General features: G+C 37.4%; 1 protein-coding gene and 1 non-coding gene across 6 annotated transcripts in view; one reads left to right on the forward strand and one right to left on the reverse strand.

The window, feature by feature from the left end:
* The window catches only part of FILIP1 (filamin A interacting protein 1), a 228,872-nt gene that overhangs the window by 134,651 nt on the left and 70,329 nt on the right, over nt 1-23,892 (forward strand). The gene's annotated exons all lie outside the window — the stretch shown is intronic.
* On the reverse strand, nt 22,486-22,601 carry LOC141572026 (U5 spliceosomal RNA). Its single transcript, XR_012497037.2, has one exon. It is a non-coding gene; the product is annotated as a U5 spliceosomal RNA (small nuclear RNA).

Genomic DNA, 23,892 nt, shown 5'->3' on the forward strand with positions numbered 1-23,892 from the left:
AATATGCATGCTTTTTTCCCCCTTTTAATGGAATGTAAATTCCTGGCTTTCAGTTTACAAAGGAGAATTGTTGGAGTGAAGATAAGATCGTAGTTGCATACAGAGTGTGAGCCCTGTATATTTGGTATCTTTGCAATTTCTGACAAGACTTGTTTTATAGGTGGTTTGGCGTAACATGTCAGACTGAAGTGCCAGGTATGCTGACTGCAAAATACCTGGGCAAAGATTTCTCTTGAAAAGAAACTTACACATCCTGAGCAAGAGACACTTCCATGGTCACTGAAGAGTTGAGCACAGGAAGCTCTGAACATTTCACTTTCTTTTTCTCCAGAGCTGTAATTGCTTAAGTAGGAAGGGATCTATGCTTCCCCTTGTTTACCAGTAAGACAAGATGCAGGTGGTTGTAAGTTCCCTTCTCCCCCTGAGTCTCACTGCCTCATCGCAATGATCTTCACAGACATCATGCTGCTGTCTACCCACAGCAGACAGGGGCTCAACAACCTCGTCATCTCTAGTGATTATCTACCACCATGTGATAGTTGATTCAACTGACAAGGGAATAATTGATAGGCAATTATGGAATGCCAGCTAAGTAGTGCGGGACTGAATGCAAGGGGGTAGACAGCCCCAGAATCCCTGACCTCAAATAACTGGGGAAACATGATCTGCACTGTCACTGCTTCACTTTGGGCATCCTTACCTAAACTTTCACATGGTTTATTGCAATAGCCTCCTAACAGGTATGCCCTTCCTGCTGTCTTGTCACCTGTAACTCTCCACAGCACAATAAGTTAGCTTTTTTTTTTTCTTTTACTATTTATTTTAATTTATTGGGGTGATAATTGTTAGTAAAATTACATAGATTTCAGGTGTACAATTCTGTAATACATCATCTATATCTCACATTGTGTGTTCACCACCCAGAGTCTGTTCTCCTTCCATCACCATATATTCGATCCCCCTTACCCTCATCTCGCACCCCCCACCCCTCCACCCCCCTTACCCTCTGGTAACCACTAAACTATTGTCTGTGTCTATGAGTTTTTGTTTCTCATTTGTTTGTCTTGTTCTTTTGTTGTTTTTGGTTTATATACCACATAGCAGTGAAATCATATGGTTCTCTGCTTTTCTGTCTGACTTATTTCACTTAGCATCATACTCTCAAGATCCATCCATGTTGTCACAAATGTTCCTATATCATCTTTTCTTACCGCCAAATAGTATTCCATTGTGTATATATACCACAACTTCTTTATCCATTCATCTATCGAAGGACATTTTGGTTGTTTCCATGTCTTGGCCACTGTAAACAAAGCTGCAATGAACATTGGGGCACACGTGTCTTTATGGATAAATGTTTTCAGATTTTTTGGGGTAGATACCCAGGAGAGGGATTGCTGGGTCATATGGTAATTCTATTCGTAATTTTTTGAGGAACCTCCACACTGCCTTCCATAACGGCTGCACCAATCTGCATTCCCACCAACAGTGTATGAGGGTTCCTTTTTCTCCACAGCCTCTCCAACACTTGTTACTATTTGTCTTGTTGATGATAGCCATTCTGACTGGGGTGAGGTGATGTCTCATTGTGGTTTTTATTTGCATTTCTCTGATGATTAGTGATGTTGAGCATTTTTTCATATGTCTATTTGCCATTTGTATGTCCTCTTTGGAGAAATATCTCTTCAGGTCCTCTGCCCATTTTTCAATTGGGTTGTTTGTTTTTTTGTTGTTGAGTTTCATGAGTTCCTTGTATATTTTGGATATTAGCCCCTTATCGGAGGCACTGTTTGCAAAAATCTTCTCCCATTCAGTTGGTTGCCTCTTTATTTTGTCTATGGTTTCTTTTGCTGTGCAGAAGGTTTTAAGTTTCATATAGTCTCATTCGTTTATTTTAGCTTTTACTTCCATTGCCTTTGGAGTCAAATTCATAAAATACTCTTTGAACCCAAGGTCTGTAAGTTCAGTACCTATGTTTTCTTCTATGCAGTTTATTGTGTCAGGTTTTATGCTTAAGTCTTTGATCCATTTTGAATTAATTTTGGTACATGGTGACAGATAGCAGTCCAGTTTCATTCTTTTGCACGTGGCTATCCAATTCTCCCAGCACCATTTATTGAAGAGGCTGTCTTTCCTCCATTGTATGTTTTTAGCTTCTTTGTCAAAAATTATCTGTCCATATTTATGTGGTTTTATTCCTAGGTTCTCAATTCTATTCCATTGGTCTATGTGTCTATTTTTCTGCCAATACCATGCTGTTTTGATTATTGTAGCCCTGTAGTACAAGCTAAAGTCAGGTTGTGTGATACCTCCAGTATTGTTCTTTTTTCTTAAGATTGCTTTGGCTATTTGGGGTCTTTTGTGGTTCCAAACAAATCTGATGATTTTTTGTTCTATTTCTTTAAAAAATACCTTTGGGATTTTGATGGGGATTGCTTTAAATCTGTATATTGCTTTGGGTAATATGGCCATTTCAACTATTTTGATTCTTCCAATCCATGAGCACGGAATGTCTTTCCATTTCTTTGTGTCTTCTTCAATTTCTTTTAGAAATGTCTTACAGTTTTTAGCATATAGGTCTTTCACATCCTTGGTTAAGTTTATTCCTAGGTATTTTATTCTTTTTGCTGTAATTGCAAAAGGAATTGTTTTTTGTATTTCTTTTTCTGAGAGTTCATTGTTAGTATATAGGAATGCAATGGACTTTTTTTTTTTTTTTTAGGGGAACAGGACTTGAACAGTGTGCACTTTCAGGACTTTTCTCCAAGTCAAGTTGTTGTCCTTTCAATCTTAGTTGTGGAGAGTTCTGTTCAGCTTCAAGTTGTTGTTCTTTCAGTCTTAGTTGTGGAGGGCGCAGCTCAGCTCCAGGTCCAGTTGCCGTTGCTAGTTGCAGGGGGCACAGCCCACCATCCCTTGCGGGAGTCGAACCGGCAACCTTGTGGTTGAGAGGACATACTCCAACCAACTGAGCCATCCGGAAGCTCAGCGGCAGCTCAGCTCAAGGTGCCATGTTCAATTTTAGTTGCAGGAGGCACTGCGTACCATCCCTTGCTGGAGTCGAGGAATTGAACTGGCAACCTTGTGGTTGGGAGCCCGCGCTCCAACCAACAACCTAGCCATCCGGGAGGCAGCTCAGCTCAAGGTGCCGTGTTCAATCTTAGTTGCAGGGGGCAGAGCCCACCATCCCTTGTGGGACTCGAGGAATTGAACTGGCAACCTTGTGGTTGGGAGCCCACTGGCCCATGTGGGAATCGAACCGGCAGCCTTCGGAGTTAGGAGCACGGAGCTCTAACCGCCTGAGCCACCGGGCCGGCCCCTGCAATGGACTTTTGTACGTTGGTATTGTAGCCAGCAACTTTACTGTATTCGTTGATTGTTTCTAATAGCTTTTTGGTGGAGTCTTAGGGTTTTCTATATATAGCATCATGTCATCTGCAAAGAGCGATAATTTAACTTCTTCATTCCCAATTTGGATGCCTTTTATTTCTTTCTCTTGCCTGATTGCTCTGGCAAGGACTTCCAACACTATGTTGAAAAGCAGAGGTGATAGGGGACAGCCCTGTCGTGTTCCTGAACATAGAGCAAAGGGCTTCAGTTTTTCACCATTAATTATGAGATTAGCTGAAGGCTTGTCACATATAACCTTTATTATGTTAAGGTATTTTCCTTCTATACCTATTTTATTAAATGTTTTAATCATAGATGGATGTTGTATCTTGTCAAATGCTTTTTCTGCATCAATTGATATAATCATATGATTTTTGTCCTTTATTTTGCTTATGTGATGTATCACATTGATGGATTTGCGGATGTTGAACCATCCTTGTGCCCCTGGGATGAACTCCACTTGGTTGTGATGAATAATCTTTTTAATGCATTGTTGTATTCGATTTGCTAGAATTTTTAGGATTTTTGCATCTGTATTCATCAGAGATATTGGTCTGTAGTTTTCTTTTTTTGTGTTGTCCTTACCAGGTTTTGGTATCAGGGTAATGTTGGCCTCATAAAATGAGTTAGGGAGTACTGTCTCTTCTTCAATTTTTTTGAAAGAGTTTGAACAGGACTGATATGAGATCCTCTTTGAAGGTTTGGTAGATTTCACTAGTGAAGGCATCTGGTCCCGGACTTTTGCTTTTGGGAAGGTTTTGTATGACTGATTCAATTTCGTTACTGGTGATCGGTCTGTTTAGATTTTCCAGTTCTTCATGGTTCAGCCTTGGAAGACTATATGTTTCTAAGAACTTGTCCATTTCTTCTAGGTTATTGAATTTGGTGGCATATAGTCCTTCATAGTATTCTTGGATGACCCTTTGTATTTCTGTGGCATCTGTGATAACTTCCCCTTTTTCATTTCTTATTTTGTTAATTAGTCTCTTCTCTCTTTTTATCTTAGTGAGTCTAGCCAAGGGTTTGTCAATTTTGTTCATCTTTTCAAAGAACCAGCTCTTTGTCACATTAATTTTTCCTATTGTCTTTTTGTTCTCTATTTCATTTAGTTCTGCTCTGATTTTTGTTATTTCCCTTCTTCTGCTGACCTTGGGTTTCACTTGTTCTTCTTTTCTAGTGCTTTAAGGTGTAACATGAGGTTATTTATTTGGAATTTTTCTTGTTTCTTGAGATAGGCCTGTAATGAGATAAATTTCCCTCTTAAAACTGCTTTCGCTGCATCCCCAAAATTTTGGTAGGCTGTATTTTCATTGTCATTTGTTTCTATGTATCTTTTGATCTCTCCTCTAATTTCTTCTTTGACCTGGTCATTCTTTAAAAGTACGTTGTTTAATCTCCATGTATTTTTGTTTTTTCCTGCTGTCTTTTTGCAGTTGATATCCAATTTCAAAGTCTTTTGATCAGAGAATATGTTTGGTATGATTTCAATCTTCTTAAATTTGCTGAGGGTGATTTTATGTCCCAATATATGGTCTATCCTTGAGAATGTTCCATGTACACTAGAAAAGAATGTATAGTCTGATGTTTTAGGATGAAGTGCTCTATATATGTCAATTATGTCCATTTTATCTAATGTGTCATTTAGGGCTGCTATTGCTGTTTGGATGATCTATCCATAGCTGTCAATGATGTATTTAAGTCCCCTAGTATAATTGTGTTTTGATCAATCTCTCCCTTTAGTTCTGTTAGTAGTTGCTTGGTATATTTCGGTGCTCCCTGATTGGGGGCATAAATATTGATGACTGTTATGTCTTCTTGTTGTATAGTCCCTTTTACCATTATGAAATGTACATCTTTGTCTCTTGTTATCTTTTTCACCCTGAAGTCTATTTCATCTGATATCATTATGGTTACACCTGATTTTCTCTGGGTACCATTTGCTTGGAGTGTCAATTTCCACCCTTTCACTTTGAGTCTATGCTTGTCCTTGTAGCTGAGATGTGTCTCTTAGAGACAGCATATGGTTGGGTTTAGTTTTTTGATCCAATCTGCTACTCTGTGCCTTTTTATTGGTGAGTTCAGTCCATTTACATTTAGGGTGATTATTGATATGTGAGGATTTCCTGTGATTCTATCTTTAGTTTTCTGGTAAGGCTGTGTCTCCATTGTTTCTTTGCCTTTTTGTTGTTGTCTATTATTTCTCTGTGGTGGTATTCTATGATGTTTCCCTCTGTTTCTTCTTTTATTACAGTATATATTTCAGTTCTGGATTGCTTTTGAGTGGTTACCCTTAAGTTTATGTAAAAGAAAGTTTGATATTTAGAGTATTCCATTTTCTTCAGCACGCTTACTTTCTCCATTCCCATATTCCGGTTCAGGCCTTTACTCTCCCCCTTTTTAGGTTTTGGTTGCCGCAAATTGTCCCTGTTGATGGTGGTCGAATAGCCTCCTTTAGTATTTCTTGTAGTGCAGGTCGTGTATTAGAAAATTCCCTCAGCTTCTGTATGTCTGGGAAGGTCTTTATTCGTCCTTCATATCTAAAGGATATCTTTGCTGGATATATTATTCTTCACTCATAATTTCTCTCTTTCAATAGTTTGAATATTTGGTTCCACTCCCTCCTGGCTTATAGAGTTTCTGCTGAAAAATCTGATGATAATCTAATGGGCTTTCCTTTGTAGGTTACCGTCTTCTTTTCCCTGGCTGCCTTGAGGCTTCTTTCTTTCTTGTTGATTTTAGACAGCTTCAATACAATGTGCCTTGGAGAAGGCCTGTTGGGATTGAGGTAATTAGGTGTTCTATTTGCTTCTTGAATTCGAGGATCCAGTTCTTTCCACAGGTTTGGGTAGTTCTCATCGACAATTTGTTTGAATATATTCTCTGTTCCCTTCTTTCTTTCTTTCTTCTTCTGGTATGCCCATTATTCGTATATTGCTCTTTGTGATGGAGTCAGAAAGTTCTTGTAGAGTTCTTTCATTTCTTTTAAGTCTCAAGTCTCTTTCTTCTTCCATCTGTGTAATTTCCAGGTTTCTATCTTTGATGGCACTGATTCTTTCCTCCATCTGGTCAACTCTACTACCTAAGCTGGTTATTTCATTCTTAATTTCTTCTATTGAGTTCTTAATCTCTAGAAATTCTATCTGGTTCTTTTTTAAAATTTCAATCTCTTTTGTAAAATGCTCATGTTGTTCTTTGATTGTGTTTCTGAGTTCATTAAACTGCCTTTCTGCTTTTTCTTGCATCTCGTTGAGTTTTTTCAGAACGGCAATCTTCAATTCTCTGTCATTTAAGTCACATATTTCCATATCTTTAAGTTCCTTTTCTGGAGACTTTTCACTTTCTTTCTGAGCTGTCTTGTTGCCTTGGTTATTCATGGCAATTACTGATTCATTATTTCTTTTCCTAGACATCTACAGGAGTGGCTTCTGCCACAGATTGATAAGAAGAGGTCTTTCTTTTGTTTTCCAGTATGTGTTGGTAGAATGTATATTTTCTCTCTGACTGCAGCCTTTTTTTTCTCTCTCACATGGTAGTGCAATGTTTTCTCTGCACTATTCCAGCTTCTCACACAATGGGGGGATTCCCTGGGAGACGGGCTTCTCCTCTGTTAATATTTTGCCTGGGTCACAGGATTCAGTGTCCGTGTGGGTATGCAGAGAGCTTTTGAAGTTCCAAAGCTCTTCCTGCACCAGATTCAGAGCCTGTATGTTCTAGCAGTTCTATTTACTCCTGCAGGAATCCGCCCAGATAGGTGGGGCCAGGGACGGGCTGAGTTGTGAGAGGTGGCCCAGAGCAATGGGGGCAACCACCACCACAGCCAGTCCTGCTTCCTCAGCTCCCTCCCCTTTGCTGGAACTAGTTGGGCTGCGAATCTGTGTCTGCGGTCCACAGTTCTCAGAACAACAAATATTCTGTTCTTTTGATCTGTCACTGCTGCTGTTCCACTTCTAGCATGGGGCAGGTGGGGGCAGGGCGAGCTCTGGGAGGATAGGGAGGGGGCAGCTAGTCTCAGTGCCTAAGGCTTCCATTCTCTGCTTGGCAGTGAGGGCTTAAACCACCGTTTTCAGCCTTCTTCCCTCAGTCTTTTCTCCGAGGTCTCTGCCGTGAGCGTTGGTTTCACCCGTGTTATATGCTGCCCCCTCATCCCGGTGGGCCATAAGTGGAGCCCTAGCAATCCGAGTTATTCCCTTTCTCGCAGCTGCGGTAGTTCCGGAATGCAGCGAGCTCGGTGCACTGAGCTAGGTCTGCGTCCTGCGCTCCCATGTCTCCATCTCCACACTTCTTCCTTCTCTCCTCCCCCGCTTGTGCGATTCGCCCACCTTTAGGTGAATTCAGTAGTGGGCCTCTTCATCTTGCCTGTCTGCTCTGCAGGGAGTCCTTTGTGGAGTTATTGTTGTTCGATTAGTTGTAAATTCCAGGGGAGCTTTACAGAGGCTCACCTCATGCTGCCATTTTGATGACGTCAATCAAGAGTTAGCTTTTTAAAATACAAATGGGTCAAGTCTTTTCTCTGCTTAAAACACTCAGAGGCTTGCTGTTGCTCTGTGAGGCTTGTATGGACTGGCACCTGCTCACCACTCTATCCTCATCTTTCGTTTCATCCCCGCAAATCTGTGGTCCTGTTATATGACTTGTCTGCAGTCCCTTCAACATTTCCTGTCTTAAATGGTGTTGAGAGCCTCTTCTTATTGGGAGCTATTTTCTTTCATTGTGTATTATACAAATGATTTGAAAGAAAAAGGCACTAATAGTCCACATGTTCAAGGTTGGCTGATAGGAGCAATGCACTGATTCTATTCATTGGTTTTTGTCCTACTTGATTTTTAGTGTTGTTTCCACATCCAGTGAAGGTCATAGGCAGGAAAGGCAATTCTACATACAAACACTTACTGCTAGGCTAGTGCTTAAAACCTTTTTCTATTATTTGTTATAACTTGCTCACATGTTTGTTCAAGGACTCCTGGGAGAGAACTTCTGTTCTGTCCAAGTGGTCAGAGATTTTTATATTTCGACAGAGTACCATTCCTGTATCTCTTTGAAGGTGGAGTCTTATTGTAATTACATGCTCAGGAATCGTGTTGTAATTATAAGATAAGGCAAGTGTATGGTTGGAGCCATGCTTTTGCTGAGTAGTTAAACTGTGTCCAAATATAATTCTAGGGGTAAAGTTTATATATTTTTTAAATTTTATGTTAAAGTTTTTTTGTTTTTTTTTGTAATTTAAAACAGTTTTATTATGTTTTATGTTTTTTTAAATTAAGGTATAATTAACATATAGCATTATATTAGTTTCAGGTATAAAACATAATGCTTCAATAATTGTATGTATTATGAAATGATCACAATGTCTAGTTAATGTAAAACTTTTTATTAAAAAATTTACATGGCTAATTCATACATATGGTTGAAAAGCCAGAAAAAGTTATAGTGTATGCAAGTGTGCATGCATTCTTTTTGTTTTTTATATAAATGGAGCATATTAGATACACTGTTCTGAAATTGGCCTTTTGCAGATATCAAACATGCCTTGGATATCTTTCCGTATTATGCTATACAGAGATTTTTACATTCTTTTTTAAAAAGTAATTTTTTTTAATTACAGTTGGCATACAACATTATATTAATTTGAGGTGTACAACATAATGATTAGACATTTATATAACCTATGAAGTGATCATACTGATAAATCTATTATAGTACAAAAGTAATTGCAGTTTAAAAGGTTAAAAATAATTGCAAAACCTGCAATTAGGTTACTTTTGCACCAACCTCATACTTTTGCATACACCATGGCTGCAGAGTGTATGATTGTTGGGTGTACCTTAGTGCAGTCCCCTGTTGATAGGCTCAGACTTTTGTGATCACAATCAATGCTGCATGAGTACATTATACATACATTTATCACCCATGTAAGAGTATTTCTCTTGGTCATATTCCCAGCATGAAAACTGCTGAGTCAAAGGGTATATAAACTTGTGGTAGATTTTGCTAAGTTGCCCTCATAGGGCTGTTTTCACACTCTTGCCAACATGGTATGTATCAATTGTTTTGCCAACCTGATATTTTAATTACTTTGCTAATTCAGTAGATGAAATGGGCATCGCCTTGTAGTTTAATTTACATTTCTCTTATGAGTGAGGTTGAACAACTTTTCAAATGTTTTTAGAGGTATTTGTATTTGCTTTTGGTGATTAGTCTGTTTCTATCCTTTGACTGTTTTTCCATTGGATTGTTGGTTTTTTATATAGTAAAGAAATTAGTTCTTTGTGATATGAGCTGTAAATCAAATATTTTCTCCATTTCATTATTTTTATTTTGCCTTTGTTTTTGTCATTTCCTGCTATGCAGAATTTATTATTACTATTATTAGCCAGACATCCTTCTTTTCTTTTATGGATTCTGATTTGAATCAAGCTTAGAAAGTCCTTCCTACTCTTATATTACGAAAATTTTCTTTCAAATTTTCTTCTAGTACTCCCCCCCCACCCCCACCCCATTTTCCCATTTAAATATTTTGTCTATCTGGAATTCACCTCTGCTTAAGGTGAGTCACTTTATTTTTTGTAAATGGCTGTTGTATCAGTCAGGGTCTAGTTAGGAAGACAGAAACTATTGATACTTCAGATATTTCAAACCAAAAGGAGTTAATAAAGGGATTTGTTTACAGAGATGTTAGAAAGCTGAAAGATAAGAGAATGCTGAGGTAACTAGAGATAGTAACTGTAAAAAGCAGCTACTGACTCTATGGCTGGTGAAACAAAGGGAAGAGGTGAAATTACTAGAACACAGGAGTTCAGAAGAGCGACATCTCTTAGGAGGGCTCACTGTCCAGCTTTTGCTGGTACTTCTAAAGGAGCTTGATGAGGCTGGTTCTAGAAGGTCTCAAGAAGCTGGAGCTCACTGCTATTGCTGGAGAAACATTGTCAGAAACAGGACAAAACAGAAGGGAACTCCCCTTTCTCCCCTTCCCAGCTTTTAATATCCCTCTAATGACTACTCTTGCAGAACCCAACAGGAAGCAGCAAGCACAGAAGTCTGAGAGGGCAGTTTGCAGAGTTCTAGACTCAGTATCCCAGGATAGAACAATGATAAATGGTTTTACAACTGAGAGATAATAAGTAAATAACTATTAATTGAACAAGCAAAATTTCCCTATGATTTGAAATGTCACTTTAATCATATGATATAAGAATTAAACATATTTCTGAGTTATAGTTTAAGCCACAGATTTCTGTTTCGTGCTGTAGTAGCACGCTGTCTTAATCATTACAGCACTACGTTTCCATATGTGAAAAGGCCAGTTCTTTCTCATTACACTATTCCTTAAATTCCTAGCTATTCTTGTTTACTTTTAAAAGAGGTGACTTAATACTCAAAAGATTTTAAAAGTAATTAAAAAAATCAGGACCCCCTTTATTTAAAAAAAATGATATGTTTTCATTTGGATATGTTTCATTGTTCCTGGTAATCAGAACCTCAGTTATTAGGTACTTAACAATATCTGCAGAATAACTACCTAAACATTTTAAATGTCATTACACCTTTTTTTATTCCATTCCTGTGAACCTCAAACCAGTTTTAGTTCAATGTATTGACAGTGATAGAGTATGTAGAGAAAGTACAGAGATCTTTTCCTTGTCAGCAGTTCTTTATTTATTTCCTTGCTTCTGAGTTGATGTGAACCACCAGAAACAGTGACCCAACTATGAGGCTTTCTGTAATCCAGACAAGATATGATGGTGGGTTGGATTAACAGTGGTGGTGAAAAGTGCCCAGATTCTGTAAAAATTTTGTAGGAGGGCTGCTTGTATTTAATGCCAGGTTGAATATGGAATATGTGAGACAGAGATTGGCTAAGGCTGTGTCCAATGTTGTTTGACCGAGGTAATGGAAAGCCTGTATTGCCATTTACTGTGATGGGGAACATTCCAGGTGGAGCAGAGTAGAAAGTGGAGACCAGAAATGTAGTTTTGCATATGTTATGTTTGAGATGCTGTTAGACATTCAACTATGGAGAGATATCCAATAGGTATTTGGATATGAGTGGAGTTCAGGGGAAAGGCGTGGGCTGGCGTTATCAATCTGGGAGTCACCTGTATGTAGCTGGTATTTAATGCCATGAAACTGGATGAAATCATGAAGAAAATAAATTTTGATAGACGAGAAGTCCAAGGACTGAGCCCTGGGGAATTCTAGTATTGAGATGTCAGGAGGATGAGGAGGAATCAGCAAAAGAGAATAAGAGTGAGCAGCTAGAGACGTAGGAGTAAAATTAGCAAAGTAGGGTTTCTGGAGTCAAAGTGAAGGACTTTTCAAGGTCGAGAGAGAGAGCAAAAGCTGCTGATGGATCTGGGAAAATGAAGAATGAGAATTGACCATTGGATGTAGCAACAGGGAGGAGGACATGGTTTGCCTTAATAAGAGAGGTTTCAGTGGAGTGATAGGAGCAGGAATCTGATTGGATTGGGCTCAAATGAATCCCACTCATTTGGGAGGAGAGAATATCAGAGGAAGTAAATATAGGCAACTCTTTCAATGAGTTTTGTTGTAGAGGGAAGGAGAAAAAAAGTGGTGGAATCTCTAGGAGTCGAGACAGGGTTTTGTTATGATGGTAGAAATAACAGTTTGTTTACAGGCTGTTGAGAATGAGCTAGTATGGAGGGAAACCTTGATGATAGTCAAAAGACTGAAGAAATGTCCTAACTAGTAAAGAGAGGATGGGATCTAATGGATGTGTTGAAAAGTTGGTGTTAATTAGAAGCACAAATAGTTCACTTCTAGTAACACAAGAGGTTACACATATGGACAAAGATGCAGTGGGTATGTAGAGGTGGTGGGAGATTGTGGAAGTTCTTCTATAATTGTTTCAGTTTTCTTGGGGAGCTGGGTAGCAAGAGGGAAGATGTATGAAATATTTGAGAAGTTGTAAAAAACAGAGAAGTTATAAAATAGTAGTAAATAGGAGTGGACTAGAGGAAGATAGTGTGATTTCTTGGTAGCATTACAGCCCTATTAAGGTTAGTGATCATGAATTTAAAGTGAGATCAGGTGACGTAATGTATTTTCTCTACCTATGGGTACAAGCAGTAGAGATGGGATTTAACCAAGAGTTGGATTTAACCAAGGCTGTGATTTGACCAAGAGAGTCTAATCAAGTGAGAGAAGGGGCATGAAATTGAGGATGTATGCAATGGAAGCAAGCTGGAAGAGAAGGAAAATGAGCACACGGGAGGAGAGAGAGTGAAGGCCAATGAAAACATGGTAAAATCAATGGATTGTAGATTCTGCTGCCATCGCGGGCTTGTTAGAGTTGGAGCTCTAGAGCGAGTGAGCTGGAAATACAGGAGATGGTGGTTGAGAGTTGAAATTTTCAATGGTTGTAGTTTTGGTAATAACAAAGACTAGAGTATGACCATAGAAGTTGAGAGGCCAAAGTAGTATGAGGGACAGAATTATTAGAAGAAAGAAGTTCAGGGAACTGGGAGGTCAGGATATCAGAATAATCATCTAAAGGAATATTGAAATCACCAAGAAATTTGACAGAAGTAGTGTTAGAGATAGCGATAGCCATCCAGGAGTTAAAATCTTCAAGAAAGAAAGGGGAGTAAATGACCCGGAAGTGTGAATAGCACCTGACACCAAAAGATAGGCTACAAACTGATATTGTCATGAGATTTTAAAGCTAGGACATTTTAGGCAAGAGGGGGAGAGAATGATCTGTAAGCAGTGATATGGAGCAAGGTAGAAATCCAGCCCACCTCCAAGTCCAATGGTATAAGGAAAGTGGAAGAGAAACTATTCACTTCTGAGGGCTCTTGGGGAAACACTGTTCTCAGGAGAGAATCAGGGTTCCCTTAGGGAAGTGGTTCTCGTAGTTTTCTGCAGATGCCTGGTCACACCGCAGACCAATTAAATAACAACCTCTGGAAGCAGGAAGCAAGCATCAGTTTTGTTTTTTTTAAATGTTTCACGTGATTCCAATGTGCAGCCAAATTTGAAAATCACTGCCTTAGTGCAAGGAGGAGAAGGGAAGAGTTTGTGAACTTAGAAGTGGCTTATACTTGAATGTGAGTTTCAAAGAGCACAGTGAGTTTCAGGAGATGGGTATGGGTGAGATAGGGGATTAGAAAAGATGATGGCGGGACCAAATGCAGATGCGAGTCTGGGAGGTGAAGCTTTCTCTGGGTTTTTTACTTTGGTACCTAAAGCACCAAGTGCCTCTGCTTTAGCAGTTGCAGTATCCCAGCAGTACACAATTGCATGCTTTCTTTATGGCCTTGGTGAGTCCTTAGGAACTGTGGTTAGAAAAGCAATGCCGGACATGTCAGGAAGAGATGCTTCAAATGTTTTGCTGTGGTGAAGTCATCCTGGGATGTGAGCCTTCAGAAATGATCCCCATGCATGTGAGATGGCCACTAGAACTTCAGTTGGAAAGAGTGAGCCCCTATTACTGTAGCTCCATGGTGTCTTGCTAAATTAGCTCTTGGGATTAAGCATGTGTAAAGAGTGGCTGCGGAAAGAGAGCATTGAGACTGCATGTTTGTTGGTCTTGAAGGTCATAGAGAAATTGGAAGGAAGTCTAGGGATATTCCCATAATATTATTCAAGACTGGCCACTGTTGAACATAAAATGGTGAGTTCAGCATTGAGAAATCTGGCAACACTGGTTGTCTGATCTCATCCACCTGCCTCTTCTATTTAGTCATCTTCACCAGGCTTTCATCTGACCTTTGGCTTGTGGATGATGGAAGCAAGATAATGACAGCTCAGATAAGGTTCCTAACCACAAAAACTCAGTAGAAGTCGACACATATCAATTGTCTGAAGCCATAATATTTGGCACCTTGGTGACTACAAATAAACAGCAGGAGTTTGAAGTAAACTAGGGGGACCATGAGACATTTTATTGACTCTATTGTAATCAAGAATGTTCTTTCCCTGAAAGTTCCCAGCTATGAATATGAATCTTGGCCAGTGGTTCTTAGTCATTTATAGTGAAAAAGCTGGGAACATTATACAAGCTAGTAAGGCAGAGGTTTTTGAACCTCAGAATCGATGTCACGCTGTCTGATAAAGCTCAGGCTTAGGCTATCATGAAAAAAAAGAATTATTAAGGGTCTGCAAGTAACGGGACCATGATATGTAACATGCTTAACCAGAGTGAATCCCACGTTGAATGATGACTGGTTATTGGCAGTAGTTGTTGATAAACTTATAACAAAATCAAGTTTTTCCAACATTTCCCTCAAGTCTATAAAAAAAAAATTGGTTGACTGTAGGAACTGCATATGGGAAAAAATCATGCTATAAATAATAAATAATGCTTTACATATGCATTAACCTGAAAATTAAGGTAAAAATATTGAATCAAATATTTTGAGCTCAGTAACCACATTCCTATTGCTAATGGACAAATAATGTGTTTGAATACACAGTCAAATTTCAGTGAAATGTCAATTACTTTTTTAGGGCATTAATTTTATAGCATGCCAGGATTCCTTCAAGTGTGCCCAGTGGCATTTAAGTACATATTTAAAAATTGATCTGGCTAATTTGCTTTAGATTTATATAAAGACACAGGTGAAAAACTCTCAAAATTTATGATCACCATGCTGATAATTTCTTATATCTTGTTAAGTTTTAAAATATTCATGTTTTAGGCTTTTGTGGCTGGTAGACTAAAGCTTTTCACCTTGTAGATAATTCAACATGGTAGCTCTGGTTGAGATCTCATTTTTCTGGCTGCAGATTCACAAGACCCTCCAAAGAGCCTATTCAGTAATTGTGATGCATTCCTGTAGCATTTAAGACTAAGCCCTAAAAGCTTTGCTTTGTATACTTGATCTGTAATGACCTTTAGAGTTTCTGCCCATTGAAGCGGAGGTCTTCCTTGTGAAATCATAGAATAGTGCCCCAGTTCACTTTCTGTAACTTGATATCACTGAACAAAACTACCATTATCAGTGTCTGAGAAAAAAAAAAAAAAAGAGATATGGTACCCTGTCTCTTTAAAAGTTTAAGAATAGCAAGCACAGTAGAGTTAATTCTTTTGGGGGCTGTGCTTTGAGAATTTTCTGGCCCAGAATCAAGTTACAGATAATTAATTATGTCAGTGAAAAGCTCTGATGGCCTGTTCTCTTCAGAAAAAAGTGACATCATCCATAGACTTCTCTGGCAATAAAGAAGAACAAAGCTGTGAGTGCAGGAAATAACAGACAGATGTCCATGAGTGCATATTTTATCTACTTCAAAGTGCATTGCAAGAAGTCATGCTCTAGGGCTGTCTTCCAGCAGCAGTGGCTTGGCAAGGGGTCTTGGAGAGTCAGAGAAGTAAGTTTACAGGTTTGGGTTCACTATCTCACATTCTCTGGCCTGAAGATAGAAGCATGGCATTTTTAGGGAAGTTACTAAAGAGATGACACTGCTCAAAAAATGTTGGCAAGATCATGGCAAGCCAATCAGGTTATGTAGTGTGGGGAAATTGGAGCAGATGGTGGCCGTACCATTGTGGATGAATGTTAGTACAGGAAACATTACCCAGCGAATTTCATTCTGGGGCCTTCCCTTGCTTTGTGCTTTTATCATATTTTCACAGAAAGCTTTTACTGACCCCCGCAGCAAGTGGTAATGGAAAGAATAAATATTTTGAAGTCAAATAACACTGTTTCTTACTAATCATGTGACCTTGGGAAAGCTATTTAATTTCATTGAGCCTTATTTTTTTCATCTGTAGAATGACGTTAAGAGAAATAAATTAAATACCCTGAAAAGAAATTTGTTCATACTAGGGTTCAGTGTAAGTATTGGTTGTTATTAAATTCAACTCTGTCCTTCTCAGCAAAATACAGAGGGTACCAAAAAATTGTATGCAAATTTTAAGAAAGGAAAAGCCTGTATTAAAATTATGCTGTTGGTAACCACTTTGAGCACCTCTCATAATTGCAGACGTCAAACGTGACTTGTATTCATCTTTTGTTATCGGTATATGTTGAATATTACAATTTTAATACAATTTTCCTTTCTTGAAATGTGTATATATTATTTTGGTACCCTCTGTGCATTAGTTTCATATTGCACATAGAGAGCCAGACATATTAGTTGGAATAGATGTACACCTACACAAGCGATTTTAGGCATGATACAAAGATCTATATTTCAATATTTCTGGTATAAGAGGACCAGAAATTCTACTATTAGAGATTTATTACTCTGAGTTGAAAATACCCATTTCAGAACTTTCTTTTACAAAGTATTTTTTTCTGATTTTCAAAGTAAAACAAGTTTAAAATAGATCATTTAGAACATGGATTTTCAATGAGAGTGCTATTCTTCCCAATAAGGTAAAAACTGGTTCTTGGAGGGGTAAAGGAATTTTAGATGTCACAATCGTTTGTGACCCTCAAAAAGACTACTATGCATAAACAGATACACAGTATATCTGGGGTATTAAAATTTCAAAAGGAAGGCGATTAGGAAAAAATATCTAAAAAGTTTCCTTAGGAGAATGAAATTGAAAAAAGTTTAAAAAACACTGATTTAGAAATATTAAAGTTACTAAAAAATATCAATCTTGCATAATTCTACCAGCCTTGAAAACAATTGTGAATATTTTGGTGAGTATTTTATTCACATTTTTCTTTTCTACATAATTGCAAGCACAGTGCACATACAAGTTTGGAGATATATATATATATATATATATATATATATATATATATATATATATAATTTGTCATAAGCATTTTCTACATCATTCAACATTTTTTGAAATAGAATTTTTAAAGTCTGTAAAATATTTTGTCTTATGCAAGCATTATATTTTACTCAACTATATCCTTATTACTGAGTATTTAGGTTTTTCCATTTTTTCATTGTTGTAAATTAACATATTGTAATGAACATATTTGTGCACCAATCTTTGTCCTTCTTGTTAAACTTCTTGTTAAACTTCTCTATTAAAAAGTATGAATATTTTAATCTCTTATGTGCATCTATTGCCAAATTGTTTTCCAGAATCCGGATGACTTCCTCCCCAAATTATGAGAATGCCCATTAATCAAATTCTCACTTGTAATAGCTATTATAATTCTAAAATGTGTCCTGATTTAAGGGTGAGCAATGGTATCTCATTATAGCTTTAATTTACATTTCTTTGGTTGTTAATTAAGTTGAACTATTTCCTAATGAACATTTTATATATCTGTGTTTTGTCTATTTATATCTTTTGTATATTTTTCTATTGAGCCTTAGTATTTTTCTCACTGATATACATAAACTCTTTATAATTGAGGATAGTTACCCTCTATCTGTCAAAATTCTTGGAAATAATTCTCTTTCTTTTTTGCCATTTAATTGGCTATGATTTTTTTTACATGTAGAATCATTTCTAATCATTTTCTTCGTCATTTCAGATAGTCTTTCCCTCACACAGAAGTCAGATTACTACCCAGGTATATTCATTCATCTATTCTTTTGTCTTTAAACAGAAAAACACATAAAACTCTATTTCCCCCAGGAGCAATATTCAGTATTCTCTAATTAATGTTCGTGGTAACTTTACAGAAAATAACTGCTGCAAATAATGAGAATCAACTGCATTTTGTTTCTATTTGTTACTTATATACAATAAGGAACCTGAATCATGGGGAGATTTGACCGGAATTTCATGAATATTATTGAAAGTAATAAGCCAATATCTTTTGGAATCTAAGCTTTCTCTCGTGAAAGGTAAAAGGTAGATTTTAAAAAAGCTATTCTGTCCTCAAAGGATCAAATGTAAACACTTAGGAAAAGGGAAACACAGGAAATTGTTGTTGGATAAGTAGAATCATACACACAACACCTACATATTATTCATACATTTAACAAATGTTCATTGAGCACCCACTTGTGTCTATCACTGTGCTAGGGGCTAGGGACACAAAAGAGAGCAATTAGAATTACAAACTGGTGAGTATAGTCATTAGGGAAGTATCAGGCATCAGAAGTGTCAGTTCTTCAAATTTTATGCCCATTTGCAAATCACAGAGCATCATGTAGCTCCTAAACACTAGCACTTAGATAACAATACACATGAGCTTTTCTTATTTAAATATTTTTTGCATGTGCCCCATCTCTGGTCCAATATAGTGAAAAAGAAAGATAATTGTAGGAGTCGATGTAATTAACTAAATTTTCTCTTTGAAAGGGTAGATTTGGTATTTCAGACTGAGACATGGCACTCGAAGGCCAAATATTACCCATCAAAAGCAATTGGCAAATAACAAATAGTATAGAAATTTTGTGGCTTTTTGAGATCTGATGTCTTTCAAAAAGAACATTCCAAGTAGGAACACTGTATAGGAATTTTATTAAACATCAAAGATGCAATTTCAAAAAATTAACAGCTCTATTTTTTGTAGTTATTTTTATTGTCTTAAATCAGAGGCCTTGGCTTGTGTCGCACCTTCATTTATAAGCAATGCCTGCTTTCAGCGTGAGAGCCTGCACAAGATGTGCTATTTAACATTGTTTCTTACTAATGCCAGGTTTTAAATAGAATACTCAGAAAAGTTTAGAAAAAATGTTAAGTCCTTTCTGCTGCAATATAATCTTTTGACAGTGGTGATGAACGAACTGAGACTCTACAGCAAACAGTGTAATCCAAAGTCTCGAATTAGGGAGGGAAGTTCTCCTTCAAATCACATCAACAAATAGTGCAGGAAGCTCAGAAGCACAGGATAAGCCAACATGGGTTTGCCGGTTATCTGTTAGGTTTGTGGCATAGGAATCTCTGATGTTATGAGTGGTTTGGGCAGTCACAGGATATTGAGAGCAACAGGGATGAGAAAAAACTTAGCCTTTGATTTATTGATTCAGTTTGTGGAAAGGCTTTTGGTTATGTTGCCCAGTAGTTCAGCTGTTCTGCATCAGCCAATTCACTCTTACGAGAAAAGAAAAGAGGAAATTGCCTTTTATTGGGCATATACAGTATTCCGGACATTATTATTAGTCACTTCATATATATTTCATTGTCATACAGGTAAGGAAACTGAAGTTCAGAGTTAACTGGTTGAAGGTCATTGGAGCCATTATTTGTCTGTTTGATTCCCAAAGGGTAACATTTGGTATCTTTATATATTAGCCCATGTAAAACCTGTGAGGTAGCTACTGCTATACCCATTTTACAGATAAAGACACTAAGTTTAGAGAAGCTAAGCTAACTCACTCATTCAAGGTCACATTTGCAGTAGTGCTGATGTGTGTTTCTAACTCAAGATTCCCAAGGGCCTGATCTTTCTACCACACTGCTTCTCTTGAGTAGGTGTAAAAATAAGCAAAAACAAACAAACAAAAAAACTAGCTCTAAGTTTACATCAGGAACTTGTATAAAAAGAAAGACAAAAAGCAAGTGGATCAAGGAACCACATAACAATATACATCTTCAGCACAGCAGGACAATTGATATTTAGATGACCACTATAAGTTCTCAAAAAGATATTTACTTATGTACATTATAATTTTTAAGAGGGGAGGGACTTTCTAATTGATTACAGGATGTCCTTATTCCCAAACCCTTAAAATGAAAAAGCTTTAGTATTTAAAGTACTAACTCTCAATTAGTTATAAAGTAAATGTAAGTGTGACATTCCCCATAGGTTCATAATGGCTGAGATTTGCTTGTATTTTTGTTCAAAAAATTAAACTCTAATTGTTCTAAGTTGGTCAAATATATGTCATAACTGTAGAATTTATTTAGGTCAAGGGCTGCAATGAATACATCAAAAAACACCACAAATCCAAAGGAACTCAATGTTATGTGATTCAAATAAACCACATGTATAAAGTCTACCTTGATGATGTAGTCTTACCGTGTCTAGTTGAAGTTTTTTCCCATTTGAAAAAGTATTACCCGTAGTTTTCAGCCCTCACCAGGATAAAACCAAAGCCACGAGGCCAGTTTTCCCCCCTTCTACCTCTGCTCACCTGCTCTGTGGGAAAGGCTGGAATGGAAGTCCTCACAGGATGACCCACAAATGTTCCACCCAGTCCTCAGCGCTACCATTTGGCCGCTGCCATTTTGCCCTTTTTTCCTGCTCCAACCCACTGTGGTAATGATGGCCGCCCCTGTAAGAGCCTGCTGGAAGCCCAGCCAGCGCTGCTCTTTGTGCCCCAAAGTCTTTCTCTTCTGTTTATATCAGTTGCTGTCTACTTGGAGGCTGCTCAGGCTGATGTCTATCCTGAGAGCATGATGCAAGATACAGAGGGCTGCCCCTTCCTGCCTTCCCCCTTACTGTAGAAGCTCAATGCCTTGAATTCTAATTTACCAATTCCTCTACTGATTATTTGGGTCTTTTATGGCAGGCCCTCACACTGGGACTCAGGCATGAGTGGCGGGGGCTGGGCTGGAGGGGAGTCTGAGTGACAGACACTGTGCTGCCCTCAGACTCACCCTTCCCCTCTGACCCTGCTCCATTGTCCTTCAACCAAAATGGTTCCCTTCCTCCCATGGGATCAGCTGTTTCCCAGAAGAGTCTTGGTTCCTCATGCAAATAGCCCTGTGGCAAGGCCACTCTGCCAGTCAATCCTCCAGACAGGATCACACTGAAGGACTTTGCTCAAGTTTGAAAAATAACTTCTAGAGACCATCTGAAAAGGAGACAATCATAGGAGAAAGGAAGGAGGTGAAGAAAGTTTAACCTAATAAGCAGAGCCATATGTACCAGAGCTATCTCTACAGAGATGTCTAGTACCAGATCTGGTACAGACGCTTTATCTGTCCTGGATCTTATCTAGTGGGTTTATGTTGAGGGGATTAAATTTACAGAGCTGGATAAACAACCCCAGTGAGAAAATAATCATCTAGTTGTGCCTTAGCGATGACTACTCTCTTGTTTTAAGGAATTCAGCTTCTCAACTGGTTCATAGAAAGCTGGACTTTATCTGCTGGACCTGATTACACAAAGGGGTGGGCAGTTTAAGGGCTCTGCTCAAGGTCTTGATGAGCACAGAACAAAAAGGCTCTAGTCTTGGAATTTAAGAAATTATACACTGTACTGTCACAGCACTGCAAGGGGGAGCCTGTGACCTTATCTAATTTCGAATCCGAGACACAGCAGCTGTCACACTATTAATATCCCGATGTGTGTAAAAAAGAAGAAAGAAGAAAACCACATAAGTAATGAAAATGTGTTTTAGTCCACAGATGACTATAACATTCAACTAACTAATCAAAAAAATATGACAGCACGTTTATAATGGATTACATGGAATTTTACCTTTTTTTTTTGAATTTCACCTTTTTTAAAAGTGGGAATCTCTAGACAAAGGATTGGGGATGATTTTTATTCTCTTTCCTTATTCAAATTTTTTTTGAGGACGAACAAGGTACTTTTAAGTTTTTTTAAACTGTGGTAAAATATACATAAGATTTACCATTTTTGCCGTTTTTAAGTGTACCATTCATTGGCATTAAATGCATTCAGTTTGTGAAACATCACCACCCATCCAACTCCAGACATTTTTTCATTTTCCAGACCTGGAATTCTGTACACATCAAACAACAACTCTCCCTGCCTGTGTCCCTTGTCCCTGACAACCACTATTCTTTCTGTCTCTATAAATTTAACTATTCTAATTACCTCATATAAGTGGAGCTGTATAGTATTTGTGCTTTTGTGACTGGCTTATGTCATTTAGCATAGTACCTTCAAGGTTCATTCCTGTTGTAGCATGTGTCAGAATTTCCTTCCTTTTTAAGCCTGAATAATGTTGCATTGTATGTATATGCCACGTTTTGTTTATCCATTCGTCTGCCAATGGATACTTGGGTTGTTTCCACCTTTTGGCTAGAGTCAATAATGCTACTATGAACATGAATGTCCCTGCTTTCAACTCTTTTGGGTTTATACCCAGAAGTGGAATTGCTTATTCATTTGGTATTCATTAATACATTTTTAATGTATTAATACATTTTTAATGTTTTGTGGAACCACCATACTGTTTTCCATAGTGACTAAACCATTTTACATTTTCACCAGCAGTGCAAAAGTGTTCCAATTTCTCCACATCCTTGCCAATACTTATTTTCTGTTTTATGGATGATAGCCATCCTAATGCATATGAAGTTGTATCCTTTTTTTTTTAATTGGGTTAAAACTCACAGTTGCTTTTCTCCACAGAAATCTTTAGTAACAGGCAAAAGATTTATACAGCCTGAAGAGAAACCAGAGTACTGAAGTGGTATCTTACTGTACTTTTTTGATTTCCCTAATGATTAGTGATGTTGAGCATCTTTTCATGTGTTTGTTAGCCATTTGTATATCTTTACAGAAATGTCTATTTAAGCTCTTTACCTACTTTTTCCCCCCTACTTTTTAATCAGTTCTTTTTGTTGTCGTTGCTGAGTTGTAGGAGTTCTTTATATAGTCTCGATATATATCCCTTACCAGACTTATTTTTGCAAATATTTTCTCCCATTCTGTGGTTTGCTTTTCACTCTGTTGATTGTGTTCTTTGATACACAGAAGTTTCAAATTTTGGTGTAGTTCAGTTTATCTATTTTTTCTTTTGTTGCCTGTGCTTTTCATGTCAAATCCAAGAAATCATTGCCAAATTCAGTGTCATGATGTTTTCCCCCTATGTTTTCTTATAAGAATTTTAGCTCTTCCACTTAGGTCTTTGATTCATTTTGAGTTAATTTGTGTATATGGTATAATGTAAGGGTCCAACTTCAGTCTTTTACATGTGTATTCTAGTTTTCCCATCGTTTGTTGAGATGGTCTTGGTATCCTTATTGAAAATTATTTGACCATATATGCAAGGGTTTATTTGTGGGCTGTCTAATCTATTCCACTGGTCTATACATCTGTATTTATGCCAGTACAACAGTGTTTTAATTACTATAGCTTTATAGTAAATTTTCAATTAGAAAGTGTGAACCTTCTAACTTTGTTTTTTTTCATGATTGTTTTTGCTCTTTGGGGTCCCTTGAAATTCCATATGCATTTTAGGATGTATTTTTCTATTTCTGCAAAAAAAAAAAAAAAATCAGTGGGATTTCAAGAAATTATACTTTTAAAAATTCAAGCTATTATGGGTGATAATTAAAGCAAGTTTTAACATGAAAATAGCATCTGCTTGTGATATTTTAATAAAATATACCTTTTGGATGATTTTCAGTCTGAAGTACTAGAAAGGAGTATCTTATAGACTGTATAGACTATTAGGCTACAATTGACCATATAGTTATGGAGAGAGATTTCTCCAGAGAAACCAAAAGACACATTTTTAGTTTCAGTGGCTCTGTAAACTAACCATGTCTGAATCTTCTCCTTATATACTGTATTACTAATCATGTTAACTTTGCTTTCTAAAATTCAGGAGACAAAATGCATTTGATTTCTTCAGTAATAGCTAATACCATCATAATTACATAGCTTTTTTCTTGTAATACATTTATAATATTCCTACTTACCTAACTTGGGTAAATAGTATAATTCAATTTGTATGAGAGTTCAAGATAGT

The sequence above is a fragment of the Rhinolophus sinicus genome, chromosome 2 (genome assembly GCF_057876585.1).
Source record: "Rhinolophus sinicus isolate RSI-liver-muscle chromosome 2, RSI-T2T, whole genome shotgun sequence".
Taxonomy (NCBI): domain Eukaryota; kingdom Metazoa; phylum Chordata; class Mammalia; order Chiroptera; family Rhinolophidae; genus Rhinolophus; species Rhinolophus sinicus.